The sequence below is a fragment of the Salvia splendens genome, chromosome 6 (genome assembly GCF_004379255.2).
Source record: "Salvia splendens isolate huo1 chromosome 6, SspV2, whole genome shotgun sequence".
Taxonomy (NCBI): Eukaryota; Viridiplantae; Streptophyta; class Magnoliopsida; order Lamiales; family Lamiaceae; genus Salvia; species Salvia splendens.
Window position 1 is genome coordinate 29,667,444 of NC_056037.1, and position 10,411 is coordinate 29,677,854.

Sequence of the window (10,411 nt, forward strand, 5' to 3'; positions counted from 1 at the left end):
TTTGAAGTGTGAACCTTGAACACTTTGACCCTCCCTTCTTCTATCTCTTCTCTGATAAAGTGCAAGCGAACATCTATATGCTTACTCTTCTCATGATACACCTGATGCTTGGCTAAGCTTAATGCACTTTGGTTATCACACCCAATACTCACTGCCTCTTGCACTAGACCAAAATCTCCCAGCATCCCTTTGAGCCAAAAGCTCTCCTTTACAGCAGATGTGATAGAAATATACTCAGCTTCTGTAGTAGATAAGGCCACCACATTTTGAAGATTTGACTTCCAGCTTATAGCAGATCCATACATTGTGAAGATATACCGTTTGTGATTTTCTGGTGTCAATGTTACCAGCAAAATCCGAGTCACATAACCCCAACAATATATCTCCCTTATAGTTAGCATCATCCCTGAACCAAATCCCATAGTCAGCTGCACTTTTAAGATATCTTAGCAGCCACTTCAAAGGTGCCCAATGTTATCTGCCATGATCAGACATAAACCGAGATGTCACATTGATTGCTTGTGATATATCTGGTATAGTGCTTATCATAGCATACATTATGCTATCAACCATGTTAGCATAAGGGATCTTCTGCATCTCTCTGGACTCTTCCTCATTCTGTGGTCTTTGAGTAGCAGATAGCTTGAAGTGAATGGCTAGTGGAGTTGACACTTCCCTTACATTCTCCACCTTGAACCTTTTCCTCATTCCGGAGATATAGTCAGATTGTGTCAGCCACAGACTCCTCTTCTTCGTATCTCTGAGGATATTCATACCAAGAATCCTCCTTGCTACTCCCAGATCCTTCATCTCAAAAGCTGATCTCAAGTCATCTTTAACTTCTTGCACATCACTCATCTTTGCCCCATCTACTAACATATCATCCACATACAAGAGAAGATATGCTACTGTAACTCCCTTTTTCTTCTTGATGTACACACAACCATCATATTTGGATATGACAAAGCCATTTTTTAGCACATGAGCATCACAAGTCTTGTGCCATTGTCTGCTTGCCTGCTTCAAGCCATAGATGCTCCTTCTGAGCAAGCAAACTTTGCCCTCCTCTCCTGGCTTCACAAAGCCTTCTAGCTGGCCATATATATAGTTTCTTCCATGCTACCATGCAAGAATGCAGTCTTGACATCAAGCTGCTCCAACTCCCAACCATTCTTAGCCACTAAAGCAAGCAACATTCTGATAGAAGTACGCTTTAACATAGGTGAGAAAACTTCTGTAAAATCAATTCCCTCCTCTTGTGTAAAGCCTCGTTTCACCAACCTGGCTTTAAACCTTATCTTATCAGATTCAGAAAGCGAAGACTCAATTTTCTTCTTAAAAATCCATTTGCAACTAATCACCTTTCTACTATCAGGCTTCTAAACCAATATCCATGTTCCATTCTTCAAAAGTGACTCAATCTCTTCTATCATGGCTTTCATCCATTTTTCTCATTCCTTGCTATTCATTGCATCTCTGTATGTGGCTGGTTCTGAATATTCCACCTCCTCAGCCACACACAGAGCATATAACAGCAACTCTGAATCAGCATATTTGGCAGGCAATTTTGATACTCTTTTTGCCTTGTCTCTGGCAAGCATTCTCTACCTTGAGGTGGTGCTACAGGCTCAGTTGACTCTCCTCCAACATCCGAGCTATCTGACTCCACCTCAGACTCATCAGCCTAAGCAGTCTGATTTTCCACCGTGACCTGTTAAGTTTTTAAGTAAGGCATCTCAACTTCATTAAACACCACATCTCTGCTTACCACTATCTTGTGGTTTCCAGGCTCTATACACCAAAGTCTATATCCCTTCACACCTTGCTGGTACCCCAACATCACACACTTTAAAGCCCTGGCATCCAGTTTTCCCTGCTTTACATGGGCAAAGGCTTTGCAGCCAAAAGTTCTTAGATGGCTGTAGTCAGCTTCTCTACCAAACCATCTCATGTCAGGAGTATCTCCATTTATGCTAGATGAAGGGCACATATTCAACAACTTTACAGCAGTGGAGGTTGCTTCAGCCCAAAATTTCTTTTCTAAACCAGAGGCCAATAACATGCATCTAACTCTCTCAAGAATTGTTCAATTGATTCTTTCTGCAACACCATTCTGTTGAGAATTTAAGGGCACAGTCTTATGCCCCTTAATCCCTCTCTCCTTGCAAAAGCTATCAAATTCTTTAGAACAAAACTCTAACCCATTGTCTGTCCTCAGGCACTTCAGCTTTACATTTTTCTCTCTTTCAACCTCAATACACCACCGAGCAAAGAATTTAAATGCCTCTGACTTCTCTTTCAAGATGTAAATCCAACATTTTCTAGAAAAATCATCTATAATGCTCATATAGTATCTGCCACCCCCAACAGAATTCACAGAAGATGGCACCTAAAGATCACTATGTGCATAATCAAGAAGTGAAGAAGATGCATGTAACACCCCCTGTCCGGCTAACGCTCAGTCGAATAGGTGACGTCACAAAGAGGTACCATTAGTTACGGTGAATTAAAAATCCAATCTTAAACCATTAAACTATTCATGAGAGTTCTAAAATTCTTAGAGTCTCAGCGGAAGTTATTGCAAGTATTTAATTTTACACATATCATATCTAACAGAATTGGATACATTCGCCGCAAACCATTATCAGTAACTCTCTGAGGATGCTACTGCCGTGCTAATCTGATAAACAGGAATTCCAATTGACATTTTCTGAACCAACAAGTTGTAGCACTTCTAACACGTTAGTCATAATCCTCTACAAAAAATAAGCACATTATTCTTTAAATCTTCCATTACTCATTTTATTTATCCATCATTTACCATATTGTTACATAGATTTTTGCAATACATTTATTTTATGAATTATTAGCATAATCAGACAACATATTCCAATAACTAGCATATAGTCAAAAACCAACCGAGCCTTTATCCTAGCGGCAAGGAGCTTAGACATTATTGTATGAGGTGCCAAGTTTGAGTCATCTTTACATCAGTTGTAATTTCCTCCCTACCATATAAGTTTATTTGTAATTTCCTCCTTCATATATGATATATTAAGTTAATTTTGAAAAAAAAAACGTGTACAACAAAACAACAGAATATCCAAATCAATCAATTGCCTACAAAATTCAAATGTCAAGTCAACGAGCATCAATAGGCACATAGTCATACCAATTCACATACCACAACCATATCACATTGATTTCACATATCGCATTCATAGCCCCATCGACTTGCTCGGTTTAATCCCTTAGATACACATATAATTCACCAATTTAAATCAACATCGATCAACCACACATAATCGAGTTCAACACTGGCACACACATCATATCATTAAGCCCTCATCCCTGGCCTTATAACCCCACGAGTGAACATAGTGCACCCATATACATATACCACCTGGCCTTATAGTGCACCTATATACATATACCACCTGGCCTTATAGCTCATGGGGCAATTCATCATCATATATCATAAACCACCTGGCCTTATAACCCCATGAGTGAATGGTGCACAAACATATCTTTGCCACCGCGCGTGACCCGATCGAATAAATCATATCACATGACATGTCAATTATTCTCAACGACATCAACCAAGCACGTGGCATCACATAAGTCTTCATGCTCACTAGTAAATTCAATCTCATTCCCACTTTATTTGTAAATTCATTCTGTTACCATATTTCCTCCAATATTTCCATATTTTATTAGTCGTGTCCAACCATATTAACATATAATAATTGCATAACTAATCACACAATATCATAAGCACACGATTAACACATTGTAGTAGCACATAGCACCGTACAATAGAATTAGGGTCTTAAGCGTTAAGTACATCACCTGATAGACTTATGAGCATAAGCCCTTTTGCCCCCGTAACGCTCCGGTCACTCCCTATTCTTTTGATTTTTATTATTGCATATAAAATTCACACTTTTCTTATTAATCACGTAAACTCGTAATAATATCAAAACCTCACCTTTATTCTATAAGCTTTACCAATGGTTTTGTCTTTTTTTTATATTTGTTTTTCTCTCAATCCCATTTCTCCAATTACTGCCCCAAAATCCTCATTAAAATCATATACTATATATTTATACTCTAATCTCATTTGTTCGTCACCCTTCGTTACTATAATAACAGTCACTAGTGGCTAATAACTATTCATAAATTTAATTCCAATTAAGTTATGAATTCACTAAATATACTAAATGGTAAAATAAATTCTAAAACGAATTCTACTTACTCTCCATATTATTATTTATCACATATTTCTTTTCATACTTATTTCACATAAACTATCTAATTAAAATGGACATAGCTTCTATTACTATTCACCCGACACTATTCACAGTCAAAGTTAATAATTTTAAAAATTCATTTAAAACACCATATAATTATAACTAATTCTCAATTTAATTGTACACATTCCTTATGTCCTCATTTAAGGTATACATTCACTTCTCATCCTTTTTACCTCATTAACCCTTTCAAACAAAATGATCAACATTTCCATAACTTTTCATGAGTTACTATTCAAGGCTTATCTTTAAGGGATATAGATGTTAAAAATTATTAAACCTCCTTAGAGAAACCTCCTAAAATTAAATTAACACTTATTTTATTATAAATCATATTTCCAGGATCAAAACATCTAACTAATTTCCTTTACTATGTTAACTTCCCCTTCATCTCCAAATATTCTAACTTAATATCAAGATCCATTTTGTTTAGTTAATAATTTTTCTTACAAAGATCACAGCATGTATAACATTTAGTCCAGAATCCATTTCTATGATCAAATCCAAATTATTCATTAGTTATCTAGACTTGGTTTCCCTTCTAACTACGTTGATATCAATACTAATCTCATTTCCTTGCTTAATCCAGTTCGTCAATAACATAGTAAAATAATGACTCAAGAAATAATTCTCCTGTACAAATAATTCCAAGTGTGTCCAAAAATTTCAATAAATATAAACAAATGTTTATCACATTATAAGCTATAAGAGTAATGTAGGATTAGAGAGCTTACTTGTTTTGCTAAGATTGTTCGAACGCGTGGTTGATTTGCCGACGAACGAAAGTGAAAATGAGGAGCACGATTTTAGCCATGGAGGTTTGGGAAGGGGATTGCAGGTCATGGTGTTTGAGGGAAGAGAGAGAGTGAGTATGAATACTGTTATTTCCAATGTTTTAAAAACCGGACCAGCAAGCGAACCGACGACGTTACTGGTTCACGGTTCAACCGTTTTGTTGTTGTAAATATATATAAAAATATATTAAATTTAGTAAATAATTTACAATTAATAATATATCACAAAACATTAAACCTTATAAATAATTAGTGATGTATAAATATAAATAATATTAAAATTTAGTAAATATATTCAGATATATATTTAATATTAGTTAGTCTATATAAAAAATTTAATATTTCATGTATTAAAATAGATAATGTTTATATTAATTTAAGAAAATTTATTTCATAAAATAATATATAATTAAATACGAATTAAGTACTTATTAATTATTTTAGATAAGATTATTCATTAATGTCAAAAGCTAGGATATATAAATTAAGTATGTAATATAAAAAATTTATTTATAGTAAATAATGAATCTTATATGGTACTAATAATAATATAGGTGGTAAGTAGAACATCATTAAAATATAAAGGATGATAATTATATATATTATAATTAACAATTATATTAAAGAATAATAAAATTAAAATGAATTATTAGTTTTTGCAGATAAAATTAATGGTTAATGTATAAAAATATTTAATGTTCAAATTGTTCAATGAGCCCATGTGATGGAGTGGTAGAGGTCTTCTAACTAGAAGAGATGTCATGAGTTCAACCTCTACCAACAATAAATTTTAAAAGATTTTGAAAAAAATAGAAAACCGGTTTCCGGTTCACGGCCCAACCGGTCCGACCGGCCGGTTGGGCCGATTCAATGCAGTGGTGGTTTAAAGAGGTGAACCGGACCGGACTACCTACCGGTTCGCGGTCCGACCGGTCAAACCGGCCGATCCGGTCCGGTTTTTAAAACATTGGTTATTTCTAGTTTATATAAAAGTCTTTCAATTCATCATTAATATATTTGTAAGTGTACAAGTGTCACTAATATATTTTTACACATTTTACTCTCTTTTCTAGATTATTCCACTAAATTCAAGACAAAACTAGACGCCTCGCCTCAAGGTCTCCTTACACTAATAAAAACGTCCCTAATTAGGATTACTTCATAAAATAGTTTTTTTATGTAAAATTATTAATTTCCTTTTATATTAGTTTCTCCCCAATTTAATTCTAATTTTATGATCAATACTACTCACATTATACTTCTTATAATTAATTATAAGAATACGGAAATCCCCTTTAATTATTTAAATCAATTTATCACTCTTCCACATAAAATTAATCATTAAAAACCTAAATTATAGACTTTATACACCTTACTATAACTTCTTCTGATTGGAAAATAACAAATTCTGTCTAGGGTCATTTTTGGGACATTACAATATATGTTTACTTGCTGGATAAGACAACTTCTTTGACTTCCCAAGAATACATTCATCACATGGAGGGTTGTCTTTTTCTTCAACCCCATGGATAATTCCTTTCTTTATCAATTCCTTCACACTGCCCTCTGCAGGATGCCCGAGTCTCAGGTGCCATAACCTCACAGTTTCTGATTTCACAACATGAACTTCATCTTGTGTAATTTTCTGTATTGTAGCATCCAAATAGTATAGACTGCCCTTCCTCTCTGCAATTATAACCACCTTCTTGTTTTTCATCACAATCATCTTTCCATCTGCAGATGAGAATGTATATCCTTTCCTCTCTAGTGATCCAAGAAATATCAGGTTTCTTTTCACCTCCGGGATATACCTAACATCATGTAGCCTTTTAATGGATCCATCCATTTTCAACCTTATAGATCTGATTCCCTTAACATGGCAGACCACATTATTGCCCAGAATCATAGTGCATGTGCTTTCTTGGATCTCCTCAAACCAACTGAGATTGGGGCTCATATGGAAGCTACAACCAGAGTCCATTATCCCTGATACTCCATCCTTGATATCCATAATGTTAAGAGCATCTGGAGTATTGTTTTCTTCAACACAATCAGTGGAATTTGTAGCTTTTCCACCACCATTTGCCTGATTTCTCTTCCACCTTTGAGCCCTCTGCATCCTTCTTGACAAACTTCTTTCCTTTGAATTTCTTGATGCTTAGGCTCTCTGGTGCCGGATCTTGCCCCTTTGCAGCGGATTTGTGCATATCTTTAGCTCTCAAGGCAGATTGCACTTATCCTCCAAGAAACGATAGGAATAGAGGCGCTGCTTCATGTAAATCCTGTTGGCGAGTGACTTCGTCATGTAAAGATCCTCTAACTTTGCAAGCACCCCAGCCGCGGTGGTCTCCTTCGACACCTCCCGGAGCACCTTATCGCCAAGACATAGAACAACAGTGCTATGTGCTTTCGCCTCAATCTCCAACTTCTTCGCAACAGCCTTCTCATCAAGATCGACCTTCAGCTTATCCTTGCTCTCAGCCTCTAACGCCGACGCAAGCCCCTGTTGAATTAGCAATGCCCGCATTTTCACACGCCATAAGCCGGAGTCGTTCTTGCCCGTAAACTTTTCAGCTTCATACCTAGAAGCCATCGCTGATTCCACGACAACGAATTCGAATTCTTCAACCAAGATTCTTCAACCTAGAAGCCCATGCTCGATCGTGAATCGGCAGATCAAGAAGTGTCTACTGATTTGAGTGAGAGATTTGAGTGAGAGGGAATTGAGGAAAAATCTTATTGAAACTCAATCTGAATCGATTACAATCTAAAAGGAATGAATAAGAAAAAATAAATCTTAACAAACTATTGAACTAACTAGGCAACGACTAGTTTTCAATCTGACGGCTCAGATTAGATCCCACTCTTAAGACGCAATCGGACGGCTACTGAAACGCGCAAGCTTGAGATGAGCTCGTTGCTCATTCCTTCCATTGTAAACTGACTTTCCTTTGATTGATAATTGAGCTATCACAAAACCAACATACTTTGGGGAAATTGCACCATACATAAAAAATGTTTTACCAATGTTTCAATTTAGTACAAAAATTTTAAGTTAACATAAATCATGATAATTGAGCTATCACAAAACCAACATACTTTGGGGAAATTGCACCATACATAAAAAATGTTTTACCAATGTTTCAATTTAGTACAAAATATTTTAAGTTAACATAAATCATACAAAATGTTTTATTAGAGTTTCAAGTTTATACATTCCATTATATTTTGTTTAACACCATTAGTTTCAATGACAACAGATTGTTCAAACAATTCAAAGTGGAGTAGTACAGATTTTCTTCATTCCAGTGTCTTACTCAACATCAAACTCTACAGCCATACACACTTTGTTTCCATATACTTCAACATATTTTATTGTTTTACTACTATGTGTTGGTTTCTAGGATTACAAGAGATAAAAGCCGGGCGTAATACAAACCCAAAGAAGGAATACAAAAGGAGAAACTGAACTAAAAATTACAACTGAAATTGAAACAGTAACCGTGAATAAGTTTAGCCGAGTCGAGGAGACCTCTTCTCGCAAGACGAGATACGCCCCGGTAGTGCTCTCGATTTGGCGTGTCGTCCCCAAAGGTAAAACGGCTACGTCTCTGGTGATGCAGCACCACAATCAACAGAGATCCGACGAACTGGATGGAGGAGAGGGCAGAGCTTCGACAGAAAGACAATGCAGAGAGAGGGAAAGAGCTTATGCTTGTGTAATATGTGTCTAATGCAGTGGAATTACTAGCCTATTTATAGGCCAAGCCACCATGCAGGGTCAACCAAGCCATGAAGGCTCATCATGGCAGATTCGTAACCGCCGACGGTTACGAGCGTGTGGCAGGAGTGTGCCTTTCGCGTGCGGAACGTGTGCTTTTCAAGCACCAAGCCAAAAGACCACCCAAAGACCAATTGCCAAGATCCAAGTCCAAGATCGAGATCGAGATCGGGACCTGGCCCGAGGCCCGCGGACCACGTCCACGAGCACGAGCACGGGCGGGGGGGGGGGGGGGGCGGCAGCGGCGGCGCGCGCGTGTAGGCTCTTTCACCCATCTTGGTCCACTATAATTATTAAGTAACATAAAGTCACTTAATTTAAACACATTAAAATATGTGTTACTTCTCCTATGTGGGATAATTAACACTAGTTAATTATTCCCTAAAGTCCAACTCCAAGCTTTAATTAAAAGCTAATTATGCCCAACTTTAATCCACCATTTCTCACTAACCGGAAATCGGATTTGAGAATGTGAATATACTACATTTATCTACGTAAAATGTAGATCGACGCTATATCATTTAATTTCACAAAATTAAATGTCTCGTCACTTTTATTATTTGGTCAAAATCCATTGACCGGGCATATTTAATCCATGATTTTTACAATCCCCCACATGAGTGGAAATAGCCGAATGCATATGCATGAAGACACAAGCTCAACCCTCGAGAGGTATATAAGCATAAGGATAGGTAGTTGTTGGCTTTGAACCCTCCATAGTTGACACCATCGGATACACAGGCGGCTTAGTAGCGCGATGCTTTGAACTAATCCCCCACAACGTGCACCGAGACAATGGTGTTAACGCTTAAACACCTCAACCTCATCCGTTCTCACGTTTTGTGTCCATTGCGGTCTTGGACATCACTTTGGATTCATAAGTGCGTTTTATGAAGCGACCACACTTCGCACTCACATAGGTGATTCTTAGTCTAGTACCTTGCCATACTTGGTCTCTTTGAGAACTCCATCTCTTTGAGATCCTTAAGAACCATTAAAAGTCATAGACTTAGCCTTTACCACTAGGCAAGTTCTCCAACACTCTATTGCTCTCTAGGGAATAAATATAGTTGAGTGTTTCTCATGAACTCTCATAGCTTAGTTGTCCCTTTGAACCATGTTCTTGGCATCTCCAGTCATCATGGTTGGGTTACCACTATGATAATTCTTTAGTTTGTGGATTTCAAACCCATTCCCTCTAGCAACTTATTCATTTGATCACGGTTTAACCCTTTGGTTAGCGGATCCGCTAGATTATCTATTGACTTCACATAGTCAATTGTAATCACCCATGTTGTGATCAAATGTCTCACGGTGTTATGTCGTCGACGTATATGTCGAGACTTACCGTTATAGAAACCATTGTTTGCCCTTCCAATAGCCGTTTGGCTATCGCAGTGGATCAGCACTGGTGGCACTGGCTTAGACCAACATGGAATATCTTCAAGGAAGTTCTTAAGCCACTCGGCTTCCTCACCAGCCTTATCTAAGGCAATGAACTCCGATTCCATTGTTGATCGGGCTAT